Below are 24305 nucleotides of genomic sequence, written 5' to 3'. Positions count from 1 at the left end.
GAGTTCTATATTCCACCATGGGATAGGAGTTCTATATTCCACTATGGGATAGGAGTTCTATATTCCACTATGGGATAGGAGTTCTATATCCCACTACGGAACAGGAGGCCTATATCCCACTAGCTCCGGTTCCTGACACAGAGGGTTTTGAAGTCTATGTGTTTCATCCCTTCGAGTGTTCGAAAGAGGAGTGGAACAGACATGTATAGTCAGTGGAGGATTCAGTTATCGGCGACTTGGGCAGCCGCCCAGGGTGTCACAGGGCGCCCGCACAACAAAACAAAAAAATCGGAATGGTGACATTTGCGAGATCGGTTTTCTATCGTTCATTTGCAATGACATCATCTCACCATGTGGGACTATGGGTCAATTAACCTTGTCAGAGTGGGCACCCTGATTCTAGTTTGTGAGCTAGGTAGGCTACTGCCTGGGAAGGTTTCCCACTCAGAAGTACGAGATGGGGAGGGGGACGGGGGTAGGTTGACCTCAGGTCTCCCCACTGGAAGCCCGGGGGAACGGGGGAATCTATCAAATAGCGGACCTCTATCTTTGTACAGTACTAATGCAATTAGTTGTGCAATTTAGTTTGTGTGTTTCCTGTTTGAAGACCAATAGTGTAATAATCAGGTTCTCTTCTTTATAAGTGTGTTGTTATATTTGTGTATTTGTGTGATATAGGATTTCTGCTATTTAGTTTTATTTGTGTGTTTTTTGTTAGCAATAGGGTAATGGTGTAATAATTAGATTGTAGTATATAAATACAAATAAAAAAGACAATGTGTTTCTATTTGTCTCTGTTACTTCTTTTTGATGTTTATGAGTCTTAATTTTGTATATATTTTTTATATTTATATAGTTTTAAATGTTATGATTATTTATTTGTGTTGTTCCAAATGTCTGAATAAAAATTACAGGTTTTTTGTTGGCCGAGGGGGTGGGGGTCGCCCAGGGAGCCATACAAGCTAGAACCGCCACTGTGTACAGTAATAAAGTCAAGTTTGGGACAATGTTTTTTTGCAACAATTTAAGTGCAAAGTGACACTGAGCCAGAGCGTATTTTCTCGTAAAATATTTCCCCCCTTTTTCTTTGGTCTTGAGCAAATAAATGCAGTCGCAACCAATATCCAAATCGATCCTACTATTATTGGAAATGATTCTGCCTACCGATCTCCTACACCGCCGGTGAGACACGGTAGCCTGGCCTACACTTTGACAGTCATCTATTTGGAATCTATTTGTTAAGGCATCAATCCACATATCCCTTGACATGACATCCATACTGCTGGACAATGTACACAATGTATTCTACTAGCTAGTATCTCAACTAGGCTACAATAGCTTCCGAACATATTGTACGCTTCAACGACGCTACTCCGTAGAGGTAGGAGACCTTCACATTCAGGGCTGTGTATTTATCCTGCATGAAGTTCACAGACACAAGCTGCTAGGTGGGATGGAATTAGGGGATGGGGACTCAGTCCTTCTAGCGCTAGAACGGGGCTGCGCGTTATGCAGAACAGAAGCTGCTGAGCCAAACAGTCAGTCAGACGCTCGAAGTCAACAGCCGAACCCGTTCGGTAACGGGCGGAAAGGTTTCCCGAAGTGAAGGCAAAGGTGAAGTCCTACAGAAAGCAACGGACAACGGATAAATTGACACGAGACACAACGGAGGGCGCCAAGGATGTATAATTCACGTCGTCGTCTCATCGTGTAGAGAGAGACTGGGGAACAGAAAGGACCGTTTTGGAATCAAGCTCCTCTGTGCCATTCGGTTGTTCGGGGGCGACGGAGACTGGTTGTTTACGGTTACATTATCTTGGACGGAGTGAAAACAACGTGATATTACGAAGGAAAACCCTGCCTGTTCCGTGCATTTGGCGGTGAGTATTGCGACTTGTTTGAAATGTTTTTATGGTGCTTTGTGAAGGATGAGAGTGGGGTTTACAGCTGTGGGTTATAGGAGCGGGGAGTTTCACGGCAAGGCACACGCTCCTCTGGGAGAGACAAGTTACTGAAATCGTTGCATCAAACTGCTGAAGACTTCAGGTAGCCTCATCAAAATGAGAAGAATTTCCTTAATGCTTCATCTCAATAAATATAAGTCTTACATAACAGAATGCTTTTCTCTTATAAATAAGACAGTAAGAATATAAAATCACTGTTTTTACAACAAAAGACAAGATATTGCGTCATGCGGTCTATTTAGTTACAATGGTATATAATGTGTGACAGCTACTACTACACTGCAGGTATTTATTGAAAGTGGATATGCTACAGACTCACATTGTGCATTTAGTCCTCTCTCAGATCAGTTACTTAGAGCCTTTTGTCTTCTCTCTGTTTTTGTATTTGGCCAAAACAATAATGAACACCATTCTTTCCGATTCGCCTCAATTTATAGTTGCTGTAATAGCAATATATTTATTTCTTACAGCCAAAACCCAAATATTGCTGAGCAGTAGTAAGACTGGCCACAAAAGAGTTGCCTGGCTTTTGTTATTCATTGCTTGCTTCCAGCATTTACACAGAGAGAGGGAGAGAGAGAGAATGTGTGTTTGCGCGAGCGTGTGCGTGCGTGTGAGCGTGCGTGTGCGTGTGCGTGCGCGTGTGCGTGTGCGTGCGCGTGTGCGTGCGCGTGTGCGTGTGCGTGTGTGTGTGTGTGTGTGTGTGTGTGACCATTCACTGAAAGCTGGATTCAGTCCCTTCAGTGGATGTCTTGCTCTTAGGTCCTCCAGTCAGAGCCAGTTTAGAGTGGCCATTTCCCTACAGGGCAGGCGGATTACAATGCTCACTTTTCCCTCTGTAGTGTAGGTTGCATTGAAATACTTGATGAATGTAGAATTGAGCCCGGAGAAGCATGGTGCTGATATTCTATTTGTGACACACCCTGGACTACACCCTGGACTACACCCTGGACTACATCCTGGACTACACCCTGGACTACACCCTGGACTATACCCTGGACTACAACCTGGACTACAACCTGGACTACACCCTGGACTACAACCTGGACTACACCCTGGACTACAACCTGGACTAGAACCTGGACTACAACCTGGACTACAACCTGGACTAGAACATGGACTACAACCTGGACTAGAAGCTGGACTAGAACCTGGACTACAACCTGGACTAGAACCTGGACTACAACCTGGACTAGAACATGGACTACACCATGGACTAGAACCTGGACTAGAACCTGGACTACACCCTGGACTAGAACATGGACTGCAACCTGGACTACACCCTGGACTACACCCTGGACTACACCCTGGACTACACCCTGGACTACACCCTGGACTACACCCTGGACTAGAACCTGGACTAGAACCTGGACTACACCCTGAACTACAACCTGGACTACAACCTGGACTACAACCTGGACTACACCCTGGACTACACCCTGGACTACACCCTGGACTACACCCTGGACTACACCCTGGACTACACGCTTACAAAACCCTGGAATACACTTCCGGTCATAAGTTTTAGAACACCTACTCATTCCAGGGTTTTTCGTTATTTTACTATTTTCTACGTGGTAGAGTAATAGTGAAGACATTGAAACTCTGAAATAACACATATGGAATCATGTAATAACCAAAAACGAATTAAAATATATTTTATTTTTGAGATTCTTCAAATAGCCCCCCTTTGCCATGATGGCAGCTTTGCACACTCTTGGCATTCTCTCAACCAGCTTCATGAGGTAGTCACCTGGAATGCATTTCAATTAACAGGTGTGCCTTGTTAAATGTTCATTTGTGGAATTTCTTTCCTTCTTAATGTGTTTGAGCCAATCAGTTGTGTTGTGACAAGGTAGAGGTGGTATTCAGAAGATAGCCCTATTTGGTAAAATACCAAGTCCACAGTAGAACAGCTCAAATAAGCAGAGAAACGACAGTCCATCATTACTTTAAGACATGTAGGTCAGTCAATACGGAACATTTAAAGAACTTTGAAAGTTTCTTCAAGTGCAGTCACAAAAACCTTCAAATGCTATGATGAAACTGTCTCTCATGAGGACCGCCACAGGAATGGAAGACCCAGAGTTAGGATAAGTTCATTAGAGTTACCAGCCTCAGAAATTGCAGCCCAAATAAATGCTTCACAGAGTTCAAGTAACAGACACATCTCAACATCAACTGTTAAGAGAGAACTGTGTGAATCAGGCCTTCATGGTCGAATTGCTGCAAAGAAACCACTACTAAAGGACACCTATAAGAATAAGAGACTTGGTTGGGCCAAGAAAAATGGGCAATGGACATTAGACTGGTGGAAATTTGTCCTTTGGTCTGATGAGTCCAAGAGATTTTTGGTTCCAACCACCGTGTCTTTGTGAGACGCGTTGTGGGTGAACGGATGATCTCTGCATGTGTATTTCCCACCGTAAAGCATGGAGGAGTAGGTGTTATAGTGTTGGGGGTGCTTTTCTGGTGACACTCATATTTTCATAACAAAGAGTCTAAAATGGTCAATGATTTCTGTAACTTGATAGAGTTAGCTACAAAACAACAGACACTGCCATTGAGCAAATCCCTATGCTGTATCTTGTGTGTCAGGCACCTCTTGATGGTTTGCTCTAACCCTGCTGCTCTCAGCTCCCTCCTGTCATTGGCCCTGCGCCCCTTCATCTAAGTTGGGCTGATAAGGCTAGAAGGTTTCTGTCAACTCATATATCCGTATAATTTTCTTAATGTCCATTATTATTTTGATGCTCATTATCATTTTGATGCTCACCGTTCTGCAATTAAAACCTCCTTAGATTCCCAGACATTTCTCAGACGGAGAGGTGTTTTGAGGGGTCCGTGTTGTGCATGTGGTCTGAATACTGAATGGATTTGATGAGCCTTTGAAAGTACCTTTGTAAATTGTGTAAATTGTGACCTAGGGAATAGGGTGCCATTTATAATTGTTTAAATGTTTACATTTTATTTCAACTTTATTTAACATTGGGACTCGCCCTGAGACGGGATAGGTTATTATGAGACTATAGAGGTCATCACCATCATTTCCCTGAGACGGGATAGGTTATTATGAGACTATAGAGTATCACCATCATTTCCCTGAGACGGGATAGGTTATTATGAGACTATAGAGGTCATCACCATCATTTCCCTGAGACGGGATAGGTTATTATGAGACTATAGAGTATCACCATCATTACCCTGAGACGGGATAGGTTATTATGAGACTATAGAGGTCATCACCATCATTTCCCTGAGACGGGATAGGTTATTATGAGACTATAGAGGTTATCACCATCATTTCCCTGAGACGGGATAGGTTATTATGAGACTATAGAGTATCACCATCATTTCCCTGAGACGGGATAGGTTATTATGAGACTATAGAGTATCACCATCATTACCCTGAGACGGGATAGGTTATTATGAGACTATAGAGTATCACCATCATTACCCTGAGACGGGATAGGTTATTATGAGACTATAGAGTATCACCATCATTACCCTGAGACGGGATAGGTTATTATGAGACTATAGAGGTTATCACCATCATTTCCCTGAGACGGGATAGGTTATTATGAGACTATAGAGTATCACCATCATTACCCTGAGACGGGATAGGTTATTATGAGACTATAGAGTATCACCATCATTTCCATGTATTTTTATTTGTTATGGAGTAAATCCATCCTACTCAGCAGATGCTGTTAACAAATTACTTTCCAATATTTAAATCCACTTTCTTCTTGCCTTGTGTTTTAGGAAATATTATCATTAAATTATGGTTTCAAACGTGTTTTTGGGTCCAGAGAATTACTGCAGTGTTGAAGATCAAACATGTTTTGGGGTCCAGAGAATTACTCCAGTGTTGAAGATCAAACGTGTTTTGGGGTCCAGAGAATTACTGCAGTGTTGAAGATCAAACGTGTTTTGGGGTCCAGAGAATTACTCCAGTGTTGAAGATCAAACGTGTTTTGGGGTCCAGAGAATTACTCCAGTGTTGAAGATCAAACGTGTTTTGGGGTCCAGAGAATTACTACAGTGGTGAAACTCACATTTGAGGAAAGTGTAAATATGATCTAGTCTTTTTTTGGTGTAGATTTCCCTCCAAAGTGGAATGAGTTTAGAGGAATGATAAGTCGATACCTGTAGCATGGCTCAGAATGTCTTAGAATTGAGTGTGATTGACTCGATGGTGTGAAGCAGAGGGTGCCCAACAGGTCGAACGCCAGCTACCAGGAGCTCACAGCCCACCTATGAGTAGCTCACCAAACTATTCTGAAAATACATGCAAACTGTCATATAAACAAATTTCACAATTATCAGACACCACACCACACCACAATCTTCTCAACACAACATTGGCATTATCCCACACCTGGTTAGCCGCTGTTGGCTTAAAAAGCCAAACCTAACACAATATCTGCCAATTAGTTTCCAGCAATATTGCCCTTGTCTGTCTGTGTGGTGTGTTTGTCTAACACTCCGTGTCCAGTTGATGTGATAACCGTCTTGTGGTTTGGCAGAAATACTTTCCCCAACACCTTCTCAATTAAATGTTAACTGTATGTTATAAATGTATATAATTTGTATCTATTACATGTTTTTGGTAAACTTTGCCACGAAATGAGCAGCAGCAGTAGACGGCCATAGCAGCACATTATATGGCACGTTTCTCACTGGCTAAATGCACAATTAAAGGGCCAGACGCACAATTAAAGGGAAATTACACTCAAACATCGAAATGTGTAATTCTTCCAGACCATAAAATAATTGTCTTCTGATGTGATTTAATTATTGACATCGACTCAAAACATCCAATTTAGTTGTTTCTCTATGAACACTTGTAATTTAGAGAGTGAAAAACAAAAATAATCTAAAAGCAGGATAAATAAATCAGAGAAACAAAATTTGGTAGAAAAGAAATCAGATTTTATCAGGCCCCCATTAAATGAATGTAATGTTTCTCTACCATAAGCCGCCTCCAATGTCGTTTAAGAGAATTTGGCAGTAAGCCTCACAACCGCAGACCACATGTATCCACGCCAGCACAGGACCACTTCCGGCTTCTTCACCTGCAGGATCGTCTGAGCCCAGCCACCTGGACTGATGAAACTGAGCTTTCTGTCTTTAATAACGCTTTGTTTGTGCGTTTAAACTCATTCTGATTGGCTGGGCCTGGCTCCCCAGTGGCTGGGCCTGGCTCCCCAGTGGCCCTTGCTCAGTCATGTGAAATCCATAGATTAGGGCCTAATGAATTTATTTCAATTGACTGATTTCCTTATATGAACTTTAATTCAGTAAAATTGTTGCGTTCCTATTTTTGTTCAGTATAAATGAGACTTTCACACACAAGTCTACCCTAGTAGGCCATTTACCTTGTAATCACTCAGTGTTTCACTCTCCCAAACTAACTAATTGAACACTGCCTGTGAGATAGCCCGTTGAGTGTTCTGCAGTATGAGTGAGATGCAGTTCCTTTAATGTGGTATTAAGACAACTCAACAGAATTACGGTTGTGGTATCATTGTTTTTCTGTTATCAATATGAAATTATCTTCAAGGTCAACTCATTTACAATTTGACATGGATTCATGAGAGCGTTTTTATACGATACTGCCTCACCTGAAAAATCAAATCAAATCAAGTTTATTTTATATAGCCCTTCGTACATCAGCTAATATCTCGAAGTGCTGTACAGAAACCCAGCCTAAAATCCCAAACAGCAAGCAATGCAGGTGTAGAAGCATGGTGGCTAGGAAAAACTCCCTAGAAAGGCCAATAAAAAGCCAACTGAATAAATGTCAGTTGGCTTTTCACCGATCATTAAGAGTTGAAAACAGCCGGTCTGGGACAGGTAGGGGTTCCATAACCACAGGCAGAACAGTTGAAACTGGAACAGCAGCAAGGCCAGGTGGACTGGGGACAGCAAGGAGTCATCATGCCCGGTAGTCCTGACGTATGGTCCTAGGGCTCAGGTTCTCTGAGAGAGAGAAAGAAAGAGAGAAGGAGAGAATTAGAGAGAGCATACTTAAATTCACACAGGACACTGGATAAGACAGAAGAAGTACTCCAGGTATAACCAACTGACCCTAGCCCCCCGACACATAAACTACTGCAGCATAAATACTGGAGGCTGACACAGGAGGGGTCAGGAGACACTGTGGCCCCATCCGATGATACCCCCGGACAGGGCCAAACAAGAAGGATATAACCCCACCCACTTTGCCAAAGCACAGCCCCCGCACCACTAGAGGGATAAACTCTTTCTCTTAACAAAAGGGGATATTGACTTGGGCCAACAGGCTTGGGTTCATACCTAATTGAAAGAGACTAAGCAGTGAAGCCTACACCTTGGGATGGTGGAGCAAAACAGTGTCCTCACATTGGCACAAATGGGTGTGTGTGTGTGTGTGTGTGTGTGTGTGTGTGTGTGTGTGTGTGTGTGTGTGTGTGTGTGTGTGTGTGTGTGTGTGTGTGTGTGTGCATGCTGGTGTGTTTGTGTGTAACAGTGTCTCACTGAGATGGGATAATGGGACCTCAGGGAGATAATGGGACCTCAGGGAGATAATGGGACCTCAGAGAGATAATGGGACATCAGGAACATAATGGGGACCTCTGGGAGATAATGGTACATCGGGGAGATAATGGGACATTGTGAAGATAATGGGGACCTCCGGGAGATAGTGGGACCTCAGTGAGATAATGGGGGCCTCAGGGAGATAATGGGACCTCAGTGAGATAGTGGGACCTCAGGGAGATAGTGGGACCTCAGGGAGATAGTGGGACCTCAGGGAGATAGTGGGGCCCCAGGGAGATAGTGGGACCTCAGGGAGATAGTGGGACCTCAGGGAGATAGTGGGACCTCAGGGAGATAGTGGGACCTCAGGGAGATAGTGGGACCCCAGGGAGATAGTGGGACCTCAGGGAGATAGTGGGACCTCAGGGAGATAATGGGACCAAAGGGAGATAATGGGACCAAAGGGAGATAATGGGGACCTCAGGGAGATAATGGGGACCTCAGGGAGATAGTGGGGACCTCAGGGAGATAATGGGGACCTCAGGGAGATAATGGGGACCTCAGGGAGATAATGGGGACCTGAGGGAGATAATGGGGACCACAGGGAGATAGTGGGGACCTCAGGGAGATAATGGGGACCTCAGGGAGATAATGGGACCTCAGGGAGATAGTGGGACCTCAGGGAGATAGTGGGACCTCAGGGAGATAATGGGGACCTCCGGGAGATAATGGGGACCTCTGGGAGATAATGGGGACCTCAGGGATATAATGGGGACCTCAGGGAGATAATGGGACCAAAGGGAGATAATGGGACCCCAGGGAGATAATGGGACCTCAGGGAGATAATGGGACCTCAGGGAGATAATGGGACCAAAGGGAGATAATGGGACCAAAGGGAGATAATGGGACCTCCGTGAGATAATGGGACCTCGGGGAGATAATGGGACCTCAGGGAGATAATGGGGACCCCAGGGAGATAATGGGGCCAAAGGGAGATAGTGGGACCTCAGGGAGATAGCGGGGCCTCAGGGAGATAGTGGGGCCTCAGGGAGATAGTGGGGCCTCAGGGAGATAGTGGGACCTCGGGGAGATAGTGGGACCTCAGGGAGATAATGGGGACCTCAGGGAGATAATGGGGACCTCAGGGATATAATGGGGACCTCAGGGAGATAATGGGACCTCGGGGAGATAATGGGACCTCAGGGAGATAGTGGGACCTCAGGGAGATAGTGGAACCTCAGGGAGATAATGGGACCAAAGGGAGATAATGGGACCAAAGGGAGATAGTGGGGACCTCAGGGAGATAATGGGGACCTCAGGGAGATAATGGGGACCTCAGGGAGATAATGGGGACCTGAGGGAGATAATGGGGACCACAGGGAGATAGTGGGGACCTCAGGGAGATAATGGGGACCTCAGGGAGATAATGGGACCTCAGGGAGATAGTGGGACCTCAGGGAGATAGTGGGACCTCAGGGAGATAATGGGGACCTCAGGGAGATAATGGGACCAAAGGGAGATAATGGGACCAAAGGGAGATAATGGGGACCTGAGGGAGATAATGGGGACCTCAGGGAGATAATGGGGACCTCAGGGAGATAATGGGGACCTGAGGGAGATAATGGGGACCACAGGGAGATAGTGGGGACCTCAGGGAGATAATGGGGACCTCAGGGAGATAATGGGACCTCAGGGAGATAATGGGGACCTCAGGGAGATAATGGGGACCTCAGGGAGATAATGGGGACCTGAGGGAGATAATGGGGACCACAGGGAGATAGTGGGGACCTCAGGGAGATAATGGGGACCTCAGGGAGATAATGGGACCTCAGGGAGATAGTGGGACCTCAGGGAGATAGTGGGACCTCAGGGAGATAATGGGGACCTCAGGGAGATAATGGGACCAAAGGGAGATAATGGGACCAAAGGGAGATAATGGGGACCACAGGGAGATAGTGGGGACCTCAGGGAGATAATGGGGACCTCAGGGAGATAGTGGGGACCTCAGGGAGATAATGGGGACCTCAGGGAGATAATGGGACCTCAGGGAGATAGTGGGGCCTCAGGGAGATAATGGGACCCCAGGGAGATAATGGGACCTCAGGGAGATAATGGGACCAAAGGGAGATAATGGGACCCCAGGGAGATAATGGGACCTCCGTGAGATAATGGGACCTCAGGGAGATAATGGGACCTCAGGGAGATAATGGGACCAAAGGGAGATAATGGGACCAAAGGGAGATAATGGGACCTCCGTGAGATAATGGGGACCTCAGGGAGATAATGGGACCTCAGGGAGATAGTGGGGCCTCAGGGAGATAGTGGGACCTCAGGGAGATAATGGGGACCTCTGGGAGATAATGGGGACCTCAGGGATATAATGGGGACCTCAGGGAGATAATGGGACCCCAGGGAGATAATGGGACCTCAGGGAGATAATGGGACCTCAGGGAGATAATGGGACCCCAGGGAGATAATGGGACCAAAGGGAGATAATGGGACCAAAGGGAGATAATGGGACCTCCGTGAGATAATGGGACCCCGGGGAGATAATGGGACCCCAGGGAGATAATGGGGACCTCAGGGATATAATGGGGACCTCAGGGAGATAATGGGACCAAAGGGAGATAATGGGACCTCAGGGAGATAGTGGGGCCCCAGGGAGATAGTGGGGCCTCAGGGAGATAGTGGGACCTCGGGGAGATAGTGGGACCTCAGGGAGATAGTGGGACCTCAGGGAGATAGTGGGACCTCAGGGAGATAGTGGGACCTCAGGGAGATAGTGGGACCTCAGGGAGATAATGGGGACCTCAGGGAGATAATGGGACCAAAGGGAGATAATGGGACCAAAGGGAGATAATGGGGACCTCAGGGAGATAATGGGGACCACAGGGAGATAGTGGGGACCTCAGGGAGATAATGGGGACCTCAGGGAGATAATGGGGACCCCAGGGAGATAATGGGGACCCCAGGGAGATAATGGGGACCTCAGGGAGATAATGGGGACCTCAGGGAGATAATGGGACCTCGGGGAGATAATGGGACCTCAGGGAGATAATGGGACCTCAGGGAGATAATGGGACCTCAGGGAGATAGTGGGACCTCAGGGAGATAGTGGGGCCCCGGGGAGATAGTGGGACCTCGGGGAGATAATGGGACCTCAGGGAGATAATGGGGACCCCAGGGAGATAATGGGACCAAAGGGAGATAATGGGGACCTCGGGGAGATAGTGGGGACCTCAGGGAGATAATGGGGACCTCAGGGAGATAACGGGACCAAAGGGAGATAATGGGACCTCAGGGAGATAGTGGGACCTCAGGGAGAAAATGGGGACCTCAGGGAGATAATGGGGACCTCAGGGAGATAATGGGGACCTCAGGGAGATAATGGGGACCTCAGGGAGATAATGGGGACCTCAGGGAGATAATGGGACCAAAGGGAGATAATGGGACCCCGGGGAGATAATGGGACCTCAGGGAGATAATGGGACCCCAGGGAGATAGTGGGGACCTCAGGGAGATAATGGGGACCCCCGGGAGATAACGGGACCAAAGGGAGATAATGGGACCTCAGGGAGATAATGGGGACCTCAGGGAGATAATGGGGACCTCAGGGAGATAATGGGACCTCAGGGAGATAATGGGACCACAGGGAGATAATGGGACCTCAGGGAGATAATGGAACCCCAGGGAGATAATGGGACCAAAGGGAGATAATGGGACCTCGGGGAGATAATGGGACCAAAGGGAGATAATGGGACCTCAGGGAGATAATGGGGACCTCAGGGAGATAATGGGGACCTCAGGGAGATAGTGGGGGCCTCAGGGAGATAATGGGGACCTCAGGGAGATAGTGGGGACCTCAGGGAGATAATGGGGACCTCAGGGAGATAGTGGGGACCTCAGGGAGATAGTGGGGACCTCAGGGAGATAATGGGGACCTCAGGGAGATAGTGGGGACCTCAGGGAGATAATGGGGACCTCAAGGAGATAGTGGGGACCTCAGGGAGATAGTGGGGACCTCAGGGAGATAATGGGGACCTCAGGGAGATAATGGGACCTCAGGGAGATAATGGGGACCTCAGGGAGATAATGGGGACCTCAGGGAGATAATGGGGACCTCAGGGAGATAATGGGGACCTCAGGGAGATAATGGGGGCCTCAGGGAGATAATGGGAGAACGAAGAGAGAGCGTCTCCAGTTCACATGTTGTTGTAAGTTACCAGCATGTCTTGAGGATCACCTAGCGTTGATCACCCACAAACAATAATTTGGCCTCAGCATATTCATCGTAATAATGTCGTTTTTTTATTAATACATTTATTTTCACCAAAGAAAACAGTAATAGACAACAATACAGATGAAAACAAATTAGAAAAAAAACAGTGTGCAGGTGTGTTGGAAGCCCAAGGGCTTATATGAAAACCACACCACAAAAAAACAACATACATAGTACAAAAATACCAAAGGTTTGTTTAAACAGATAACAAAACCTAATTATTTGTGGAGGAGATTTAATGAGTAGTTTGGTTCATCAGGCTGACCCCCAGTCTTCATGGAGGAGATTACTGAGTAGTTTGGTTCATCGGGCTGACCCCCATCTTCATGGAGATTACTGAGTAGTTTGGTTCATCAGGCTGACCTCCAGTCTACATGGAGGAGATTACTGAGTAGTTTGGTTCATCAGGCTGACCCCCAGTCTTCATGGAGGAGATTACTGAGTAGTTTGGTTCATCAGGCTGACCCCCAGTCTTCATGGAGGAGATTACTGAGTAGTTTGGTTCATCAGGCTGACCCCCAGTCTTCACTTGAAGTTATTGAGGGATGATGATGTTTTGGCATTATGAAGATAAGAATTCCAGAGTATGGTACCTCTATCAGATAGAGAATTGACAATGTGAGGTGCGGCAGTGGGGAGGGTGAAGGTTACCACAGTGTCTTTTGTTATATAGATGGATTTCATAATTAACGTGGAAGAATCTATTGAAGGGTTTAGGTAAACTGTCTGGGATCTGCAAGAATCCATTGAGGGGTTTAGGTAAACTGTCTGGGATCTGCAAGAATCCATTGAGGGGTTTAGGTAAACTGGGATCTGGAAGAATCCATTGAAGGGTTTAGGTAAACTGTCTGGGATCTGGAAGAATCCATTGAAGGGTTTAGGTAAACTGTCTGTGAGGTATGAGTATTTGTAGATGAAAGTGCATTGTCACGCCCTGACCATAGAGAGCCCTCGGGGTTCTCTATGGTGTTTTAGGTCAGGGCGTGACTAGGGGGGATTTCTATGTTGGTGTATTAGTATGGTTCCCAATTAGAGGCAGCTGTTTATCGCTGTCTCTAATTGGGGATAATACTTAAGTTGTTCATTGTTCCCACCTGCTTTGTCTGATATTGTTTCAGTAAGTGCCTCGTGCGCTCTGTACTTCACGTTCGTTGTATGTTTGTTGTTTTTGTAGTTTCACTTAGTATTAAAATATGTGGAACTCAACTCACGCTGCGCCTTGGTCCGCTCAATTCCACGAGCGTGACATGCATTATTGGTGTACACTAATGTCGTACATAGACAAGATATTGAGTTTCTCAAACAAAGGTGCAGATGGAGCCAGGTAATTAGAGGAGGTGGCTAGTCTTGCACATTTATTTTGTATAATGAGTACATTGCGTAGGTAGGAGGCATATGCACTGGCCCAGACAATACTACAAATCATTCTGATGATACCAACAGATTTCATCACTTTGCTGCAGACAAATTGAATATGATCTTTCCAGGATAACTTTTCATCAATCACAACTCAGAGGAATCTAGTGGATGTGACTTGTCCCATTTCATTCCCACCATTTGAGTTCATGGCTCTTTTTTTGAACAATATTTCTTATTCTTACTAGTGAATACAATAAAGTTGGATGTTTTAACATTTAAAGACAAGTTGTTTATCTGGAACCATTCAGAGAATTAGTGATGAGGTGCTGCATCAAATGACCTGGCCTCCACAATCACCCGCCCTCAACCCAATTGAGATGGTTTTGGTTTGAGTTGGACCACAAAGTGAAGGAACAGCAGCCAACAAGTGCTCAGCATATGTGGGAAATCCTTCAAGACTGTTGGAAAAGCATTCCAGGTGAAGCCGGTTGAGAGAATGCCAAGAGTGTGCAAAGCTGTCGTCAGAGAATAGCATTCCAGGTGAAGCAGAGAATAGAAATGTCCCTTAATGTAATCCAAGGGATCTCCACCAGTTTTCTCTATTTTCTTTGACAGAGAGGAACCCACGTTCACTAAGAAAGTTATTAAATTCACATGAAATAACATCAGGATCACTATAGGTCTTATTTCCAACAATACATTGCGATGGAATATTTGTAGTGTTAGGTTTTTATTTTTTCAGAGTAAATAACTCACAGACACTAGAGAGGCTCTAACCAAGTTACATTTTTCTCAAAGGTTCTGTACAGCTGTATTCAGACAGCAAAACATTTCTCATATCACAGTTATATACATCCTACTTAAAACACTCCTTCTTCTCTCCAATCCTTACAGTTTATGGTTTAACAGGAAGCTAATAAAGAGGATAACAAACCTTGATTACTGCCTTAACCTTTCTAGGACACACGTTCCGCTAGCGGACCCCCCCCCCCCCCAAAAATTCCGCTGAAAAAGGCAGCGCGTGAAATTCAAAAAATTTAACTTTCACACATTAACAAGTCCAATACAGCAAATGAAAGATAAACATCTACCCATCGTGTCCGATTTTTTAAATATTTTACAGTGAAAACACAACATATGATTATGTTAGATCACCACCAAATCCAAAAAACACACAGCCATTTTTCCGAGCCAAAGTTTGTCACACAAAAGCAGAAATAGAGATAAAATGAATCACTAACCTTTGATAATCTTCATCAGATGACACTCATAGGACATCATGTTACACAATACATTTATGTTTTGTTCGATAATGTGCATATTTAAATCCACAATTCTTGGTTTACATTGGCGCCATGTTCAGAAATGCCTCCAAAATATCCAGAGTAATTACAGAGAGCCACGTCAAATAACAGAAATACTCATCATAAACTTTGATGAAAGATACATGTTTTACATATAATTAAAGATACACTGGTTCTTAATGCAACCGCTGTTTTTTGCTAAAAACTTTACATAAAAAGCACACCATGCAATAATCTGAGACAGCGCTCAGATTTAACAAAATTTCTCCACCATGTTGGAGTCAACAGAAATACGAAATTTCATCATAAATATTCCCTTACCTTTGATTATGTTCATCAGAATGCAGTGCCAGGAATCCTATTTCCACAATAAATCGTTGTTTTGTTCGATAATGTCCATTACTTATGTCCAATTAGCAACTTTAGCTAGCATGTGTAGTACACGTGTCCAAACACTCGCGCAGATGCAGGCAAACGTCGGATGAAAACTTCAAAAAGTTATATTACAAGTCGAATAAGTGGAAGGCGTAGGAAGTGCAAACAGATCCATATATTACAGGGAATTGAATAGGCGATGACTTTTCACATCAACGACTTTCACATCGACCCTTCTCAGAATTCTCACTTCCTGTTTGGAAGTTTGCCTACCATATGAGTTCTGTTATACTCACAGACATAATTCAAACAGTTTTAGAAACTTCAGAGTGTTTGCTATCCAATAGAAATAATAATATGCATATATTATCATCTGGGAGAGAGTAGGAGGGAGTTCACTATGGGCACCAATTCATCCAAAAGTGAAAATGCTGAACTCAACCCCTCTTTCATCTAATCCACAGATGTCCATTGGGTTTTCTTCTGAGAACCATTAACTTCTGACATAACCCAGTCTCTTTCATTTCCTATCATTCATTTACTATCTCAGTGATCAAAGTTTAGCCGATTCCAACATTAGATACCGTTTTCTTATTCAACAGTTGATTGATAAATTTCCACGCTATACTTTTTGTAATTGCAGAATTCAGGGGAGAGGGATTTGTGAGAAAATGTGTTGTTTTTAACTGAGGATTTTTTTGGAGACCGGTTGTAAAACCAAGGTTTCTAGAACCCATCTGCTGCTCTTACAGGATTTAATTAAGGGAAAGCAGTGGTGAAAAACACAATTGAAAGATGTGAGGGAAGTCTGGTAAGCAACAAATGTCCCCATGAAATATCATCAATCAACATCTTAAAGTGTTCATAATTACTTTTGTTAAATATTATATAATATATATATATATATTTATATATAATACCCTTAATGCTACTAATCATCCCCATCTGCTCATTTCCAGCTGGCAAAGAGAAGTGGAAACATTGGAAAGTGATTAGAAATGTCAGTATACAGTATACCTGTATTAGCCACATGATTCAAAAAATTGGTCAAATATGGTGAATAAGGGTGACAGATGAACGGGTTAGATGAGGGGATAGCTGGAGTATAAAGTATTCAGAAAGTCAGATGTTACAACAAACTTTAAATACGTTTGTTCTAATCACCCAATAAAAAACACATTTTATCTTAATTATTAATCAAATTCAATGTTGATGCCAAGGATATCAATGAAACTACCAATGTCATAGTCGGGTGGCCGATAGATGCATCCAATTACCACTTTTTTTACCACCAAGAAACGAACAGGAGGGAATTTGTATGAAAAAAGATTCAACATCAGTGTTATCAGATGTAAGTGCGAGGTCCTCTCTTACAAAGAATTGAAAACGTTTATGAACAAAAATGGACCCTCGTCCTCCCACTCTTGATGTTCTCCAGTGGTGAACAGCATTATAACGAGACATGTTAAAGCATGATTTTCTCTTCAGTCAACCAGGTTTCTGAAAGGGCAACAATTTAACATTCATGACTGAGAGAAGACAGATATTGAACAAGGTGGTCGTGATTTTTAGGAAGAACGTTCAACTGAAAGGTAGAAAATAAGGTTGTCTTGTTATTATATCAACTGCCGTACAGGTTGTTAAATTGCTTAACATTATAGTAATCACAAATGATAGACTTACATTTTCAGGAAATTTGAATCTCGATAAACACAATCATTATATTTATTGTTGGCTTCATTAATATCTAACAGGTTAAAGGTCATGTTATCAGGGTTGATATCCTTGGCTTCATTAATATCTAACGGGTTAAAGACCATGTTATCAGGGTTGATATCTTGCCTAACTAAGAGAGATACACAGGAGGACTCATCCAGAGAATAGACAGAAATATAGAAGTGCCACATGTCCAATACAACCATACATTATATTATATTATATTATATTACATTATATTATATTATATTACATTATATTATATTATATTATATTATATTACATTACATTATATTATATTACATTATATTATATTATATTACATTATATTATATTATATTATATTATATTACATTACATTACATTATATTATATTATATTACATTATATTATATTACATTACATTACATTACATTACATTACATTATATTATATTATATTACATTATATTATATTATATTACATTATATTATATTATATTATATTATATTATATTATATTACATTACATTATATTATATTACATTATATTATATTATATTACATTATATTATATTATATTATATTATATTACATTATATTACATTACATTATATTATATTACATTATATTACATTACATTATATTACATTATATATTTTATTACATATTATATTATATTATATTACATTACATATCATATTATATTACATTATATTATATTATATTACATTATATTATATTATATTATATTATATTACATTATATATTTTATTACATATTATATTATATTATATTACATTACATATCATATTATATTACATTATATTATATTATATTATATTACATTATATTATATTATATTACATTATATTATATTATATTACATTATATTATATTATATTATATTATATTACATTATATATTTTATTACATATTATATTATATTATATTACATTACATATCATATTATATTACATTATATTATATTATATTATATTATATTATATTATATTACATTACATTATATTATATTACATTATATTATATTATATTACATTATATTATATTATATTATATTATATTACATTACATTACATTATATTACATTACATTATATTATATTACATTATATTATATTATATTATATTACATTATATTATATTATATTATATTATATTACATTACATTATATTATATTACATTATATTATATTATATTATATTATATTACATTACATTACATTACATTACATTACATTACATTATATTATATTATATTACATTATATTATATTATATTACATTATATTATATTATATTATATTATATTACATTACATTACATTACATTACATTATATTATATTACATTATATTATATTATATTACATTATATTATATTATATTATATTATATTATATTACATTACATTATATTATATTATATTATATTATATTATTATTACAACATTGTGTTAGTTCACTTCCTATGGAATGCACCTTTTTTCTCCTTTTTCCCACCTTTATTTAACCAGGTAGGCAGGTATTTATTCACCATTATTTAACCAGGTAGGCTAGTTGAGAACAAGTTCTCATTTACAATTGCGACCTGGCCAAGATAAAGCAAAGCAGTTCGACACAAACAACAACACAGAGTTACACATAAACAAACGTACAGTTTACTAGAGGAGTCAGGGATGAGTACCCCACCTTTTTTTAAATTTATTTATTTCACCTTTATTTAACCAGGTAGGCACACGTTCTCATTTACAATTGCGACCTGGCCAAGATAAAGCAAAGCAGTTCGACACATACAACAACACAGAGTTACACATGGAGTAAAACAAACATACAGTCAATCAATACAGTAGAAAAAATAAGTCTATATACGATGTGAGCAAATGAGGTGAGATAAGGGAGGTAAAGACAAAAAAAAGGCCATGGTGCCAAAGTAAATACAATATAGCAAGTAAAACACTGGAATGGTTGGTTTGCAGTGGAAGAATGTGCAAAGTAGAAATAGAAATAATGGGGTGCAAAATAAATAAATAAATACAGTAGGGGAAGAGGTAATTGTTTGGGCTAAATTATAGACGGGCTATGTACAGGTGCAGTAATCTGTGAGCTGCTCTGACAGCTGGTTCTTAAAGCTAGTGAGGGAGATAAGTGTTTCCAGTTTCAGAGATTTTTGTAGTTCGTTCCAGTCATTGGCAGCAGAGAACTGGAAGGAGAGGCGGCCAAAGGAAGAATTGGTTTTGGGGATGACCAGAGAGATATACCTGCTGGAACTCGTGCTACAGGTGGGTGCTGCTATGGTGACCAGCGAGCTGAGATAAGGGGGGACTTTACCTAGCAGGGTCTTGTAGATGACCTGTAGCCAGTGGGTTTGGCGACGAGTATGAAGCGAGGGCCAGCCAACGAGAGCGTACACGTCGCAGTGTTGGGTAGTATTGCATTGAAGCTCTTCTGGAGGGTTGTTAACACAGTGTCCAAAGAAGGGCCAGAAGTATACAGAATGGTGTCGTCTGCATAGAGGTGGATCAGAGACTCACCAGCAGCAAGAGCGACATCATTGATGTATACAGAGAAGAGAGTCGGCCCAAGAATTGAACCCTATGGCACCCCCATAGAGACTGCCAGAGGCCCGGACAACAGGCCCTCTGATTTGACACACTGAACTCTATCAGAGAAGTAGTTGGTGAACCAGGCGAGGCAATCATTTGAGAAACCAAGGCTATCGAGTCTGCCGATGAGGATGTGGTGATTGACAGAGTCGAAAGCCTTGGCCAGGTCAATGAAGACGGCTGCACAGTAAAGTCTCTTATCGATGGCGGTTATGATATCGTTTAGGACCTTGAGCGTGTCTGAGGTGCACCCATGACCAGCTCTGAAACCAGATTTCATAGCGGAGAAGCTACTGTGGGATTGGAAATGGTCGGTGATCTGTTTGTTGACTTGGCTTTCGAAGACTTTAGAAAGGCAGGGTAGGATAGATATAGGTCTGTAACAGTTTGGGTCTAGAGTGTCTCCCCCTTTGAAGACCTTAGAAAGGCAGGGTAGGATAGATATAGGTCTGTAGCAGTTTGGGTCTAGAGTGTCTCCCCCTTTGAAGACCTTAGAAAGGCAGGGTAGGATAGATATAGGTCTGTAGCAGTTTGGGTCTAGAGTGTCTCCCCCTTTGAAGACCTTAGAAAGGCAGGTAGGATAGATATAGGTCTGTAACAGGTTGGGTCAACAGTGTCCCCCCCTTTGAAGAGGGGGATGACCGCAGCTGCTTTCCAATCTTTGGGAATCTCAGATGACACGAAAGAGAGGTTGAACAGGCTACTAATAGGGGTTGCAACAATTTCGGCAGATAATTTTAGAAAGAAAGTTTCCAGATTGTCCAGCCCGGCTGATTTGTAGGGTTCCATATTTTGACCCTTTTTCAAAACATCCGCTGATTGCATTTGGGAGAAGGAGACAATGGGAAGGCTTGGACAAGTTGCTGTGGGGGGTAGTGTGCTGTTGCGGGGTAGGGGTAGCCAGGTGGAAAACATGGCCAGCCGTAGAAAAATGCTTATTGAAATTCTCAATTATAGTGGATTTATCGGTGGTGACAGAGTTTCCTATCCTCAGTGCAGTGGGCAGCTGGGAGGAGGTGTTCTTATTCTCCATGGACTTTACAGTGTCCCAGAACTTTTTTGAGTGTGTGTTGCAGGAAGCAAATTTCTGCTTGAAAAAGCTAGCCTTGGCTTTTCTAACTGCCTGTGTATATTGGTTTCTAACTTCCCTGAAAAGTTGCATATCACGGGGGCTATTCGATGCTAATGCAGAACGCCACAGGAACGCCACATTGACACAGTCCACATAACACCACTGAACACTTCAGAGGGATCTGGCATTTAGAGAAATGTGTGTTTTTAGTCATGAGGTTAGGTGAAACACATGTAAATATGTGTGTGTGTGTGTGTGTGTGTGTGTGTGTGTGTGTGTGTGTGTGTGTGTGTGTGTGTGTGTGTGTGTGTGTGTGTGTGTGTGTGTGTGTGTGTGTGTGTGTGTGTCAAATCAGTTGACTATAGCGGAGTTACTTGGCATCAACCTACGAGAGGGCGGTGAACGACCAGCTGATCATACTTCTTCAATTAGTCGTGTCAGCAGTTCCTTTCTTTTGAGGAGTACCTGTTCAGAGAAGTCGTCATTGTTGAAGATGTTCGTTCCCTTCAGGCACTTGGTTCTCCTGAGAATGTCCTCGTCTTTGAACTTGAGCACTATAGATCTGGGCCGTCCATCAGGGCAGTTTCACCACTATAGATCTGGGCTGTCTATAAGGGCAGTTTCACCACTATAGATCTGGCCGTCCATCAGGGCAGTTTCACCACTATAGATCTGGGCCGTCCATCAGGGCAGTTTCACCACTATAGATCTGGCTGTCCATCAGGGCAGTTTCCCCACTATAGATCTGGCCGTCCACCAGGGCAGTTTCACCACTATAGATCTGGCCCGTCCATCAGGGCAGTTTCACCACTATAGTTCTGGACGTCCATCAGGGCAGTTTCACCACTATAGATCTGGCTGTCCATCAGGGCAGTTTCACCACTATAGATGTGGCCGTCCATCAGGGCAGTTTCACCACTATAGATCTGGCTGTCCACCAGGGCAGTTTCACCACTATAGATCTGGCCATCCATCAGGGCAATTTCACCACTATAGATCTTTGGCGTCCATCTGGGAAGAAAGTGCCATTCCTAAAGGCCCTCTCCATCTCGATGAGGTCCAGTTTGAGTTGATCTGCCAGGAGTTTCTTGACCTTGACTTCTGTGTCATGCCAAGTTTACGTCTTTACGTCCTCAATTCCATCTATTAAAATGTTACTGTGCCTCAATTGGTTTTCGAGGTAGTCTCCTTTGGAAGAGTGCTTGTCAAGTGTTGTTTGGAAAATTGTGAAATCCTCAGACATGGTTTTGAATGAGGTCTGGCAGGTGACATTCACTCCCTTTAGTTCCTTCACCTCCGGCTGCGTAAATTCCAAACGGTGTTTAAATTCCATTACATCCTTAAACAGATAACCAACCGTTTTGTTGGTAGAATCCATAAAGAGTTGCAGGAAGGACTTAAAGTTAGTATAGTGTTGACCCAGTAGTTCATGGAGTGTAGTGTTGACCCGGTAGTTCATGGAGTGTAGTGTTGACCCGGTAGTTCATGGAGTGTAGTGTTGACCCGGTAGTTCATGGAGTGTAGTGTTGACCCGGTAGTTCATGGAGTGTAGTGTTGACCCAGTAGTTCATGGAGTGTAGTGTTGACCCGGTAGTTCATGTTGACCCGGTAGTTCATGGAGTGTAGTGTTGACCCAGTAGTTCATGGAGTGTAGTGTTGACCCGGTAGTTCATGGAGTGTAGTGTTGACCCGGTAGTTCATGGAGTGTAGTGTTGACCCGGTAGTTCATGGAGTGTAGTGTTGACCCGGTAGTTCATGGAGTGTAGTGTTGACCCAGTAGTTCATGGAGTGTAGTGTTGACCCGGTAGTTCATGTTGACCCGGTAGTTCATGGAGTGTAGTGTTGACCCAGTAGTTCATGGAGTGTAGTGTTGACCCAGTAGGTCATGGAGTGTAGTGTTGACCCGGTAGTTCATGGAGTGTAGTGTTGACCCGGTAGTTCATGGAGTGTAGTGTTGACCCAGTAGTTCATGGAGTGTAGTGTTGACCCAGTAGTTCATGGAGTGTAGTGTTGACCCGGTAGTTCATGTTGACCCGGTAGTTCATGGAGTGTAGTGTAGACCCAGTAGTTCATGGAGTGTAGTGTTGACCCGGTAGTTCATGGAGGGTAGTGTTGACCCGGTAGTCCATGGAGTGTAGTGTTGACCCAGTAGTTCATGGAGTGTAGTGTTGACCCAGTAGTTCATGGAGTGTAGTGTTAACCCAGTAGTTCATGGAGGGTAGTGTTGACCCGGTAGTTCATGGAGTGTAGTGTTGACCCAGTAGTTCATGGAGTGTAGTGTTGACCCAGTAGTTCATGGAGTGTAGTGTTGACCCAGTAGTTCATGGAGTGTAGTGTTGACCCGGTAGTTCATGTTGACCCGGTAGTTCATGGAGTGTAGTGTAGACCCAGTAGTTCATGGAGTGTAGTGTTGACCCGGTAGTTCATGGAGGGTAGTGTTGACCCGGTAGTCCATGGAGTGTAGTGTTGACCCAGTAGTTCATGGAGTGTAGTGTTGACCCAGTAGTTCATGGAGTGTAGTGTTGACCCAGTAGTTCATGGAGGGTAGTGTTGACCCGGTAGTTCATGGAGTGTAGTGTTGACCCAGTAGTTCATGGAGTGTAGTGTTGACCCAGTAGTTCATGGAGTGTAGTGTTGACCCAGTAGTTCATGGAGTGTAGTGTTGACCCAGTAGTTCATGGAGTGTAGTGCTGACCCAGTAGTTCATTTTGACCCGATAGTTCATGGAGTGTAGTGTTGACCCAGTAGTTCATTTTGACCCAATAGTTCATGGAGTGTAGTGTTGACCCAGTAGTTCATTTTGACCCGATAGTTCATGGAGTGTAGTGTTGACCCGGTAGTTCATGTTGACCCGATAGTTCATGGAGTGTAGTGGTGACCCAGTAGTTCATGGAGGGTAGTGTTGACCCGGTAGTTCATGTTGACCCGATAGTTCATGGTGTAGTGTTGACCCGGTAGTTCATGGAGTGTAGTGTTGACCCAGTAGGTCATGGAGTTTAGTGTTGACCCGGTAGTTCATGGAGTGTAGTGTTGTCCCAGTAGTTAATGTAGTGTAGTGTTGTCACAGTAGTTCATGGAGTGTAGTGTTTACCCAGTAGTTCATGGAGTGTAGTG

General features: G+C 42.8%; 1 protein-coding gene across 1 annotated transcript in view; it reads left to right on the top strand.

Moving 5' to 3' along the window:
* The first annotated feature begins 1243 nt into the window (after window positions 1–1243).
* Window positions 1244–24305, top strand: part of cntn5 (contactin 5) — a 737853-nt gene continuing 714791 nt past the window's right edge. The window contains exon 1 of the mRNA XM_055910389.1: window positions 1244–1880. The gene's annotated coding sequence lies outside the window, so the exon portion shown is untranslated. The remainder of the gene's footprint in view (window positions 1881–24305) is intronic.

The sequence above is a fragment of the Salvelinus fontinalis genome, unplaced genomic scaffold, assembly GCF_029448725.1.
Source record: "Salvelinus fontinalis isolate EN_2023a unplaced genomic scaffold, ASM2944872v1 scaffold_0006, whole genome shotgun sequence".
In the NCBI taxonomy this organism is placed as follows: Eukaryota; Metazoa; Chordata; class Actinopteri; order Salmoniformes; family Salmonidae; genus Salvelinus; species Salvelinus fontinalis.
The sequence above is the reverse complement of the archived record's forward strand: the minus strand, read 5'-3'. Positions and strand labels throughout refer to the sequence as shown.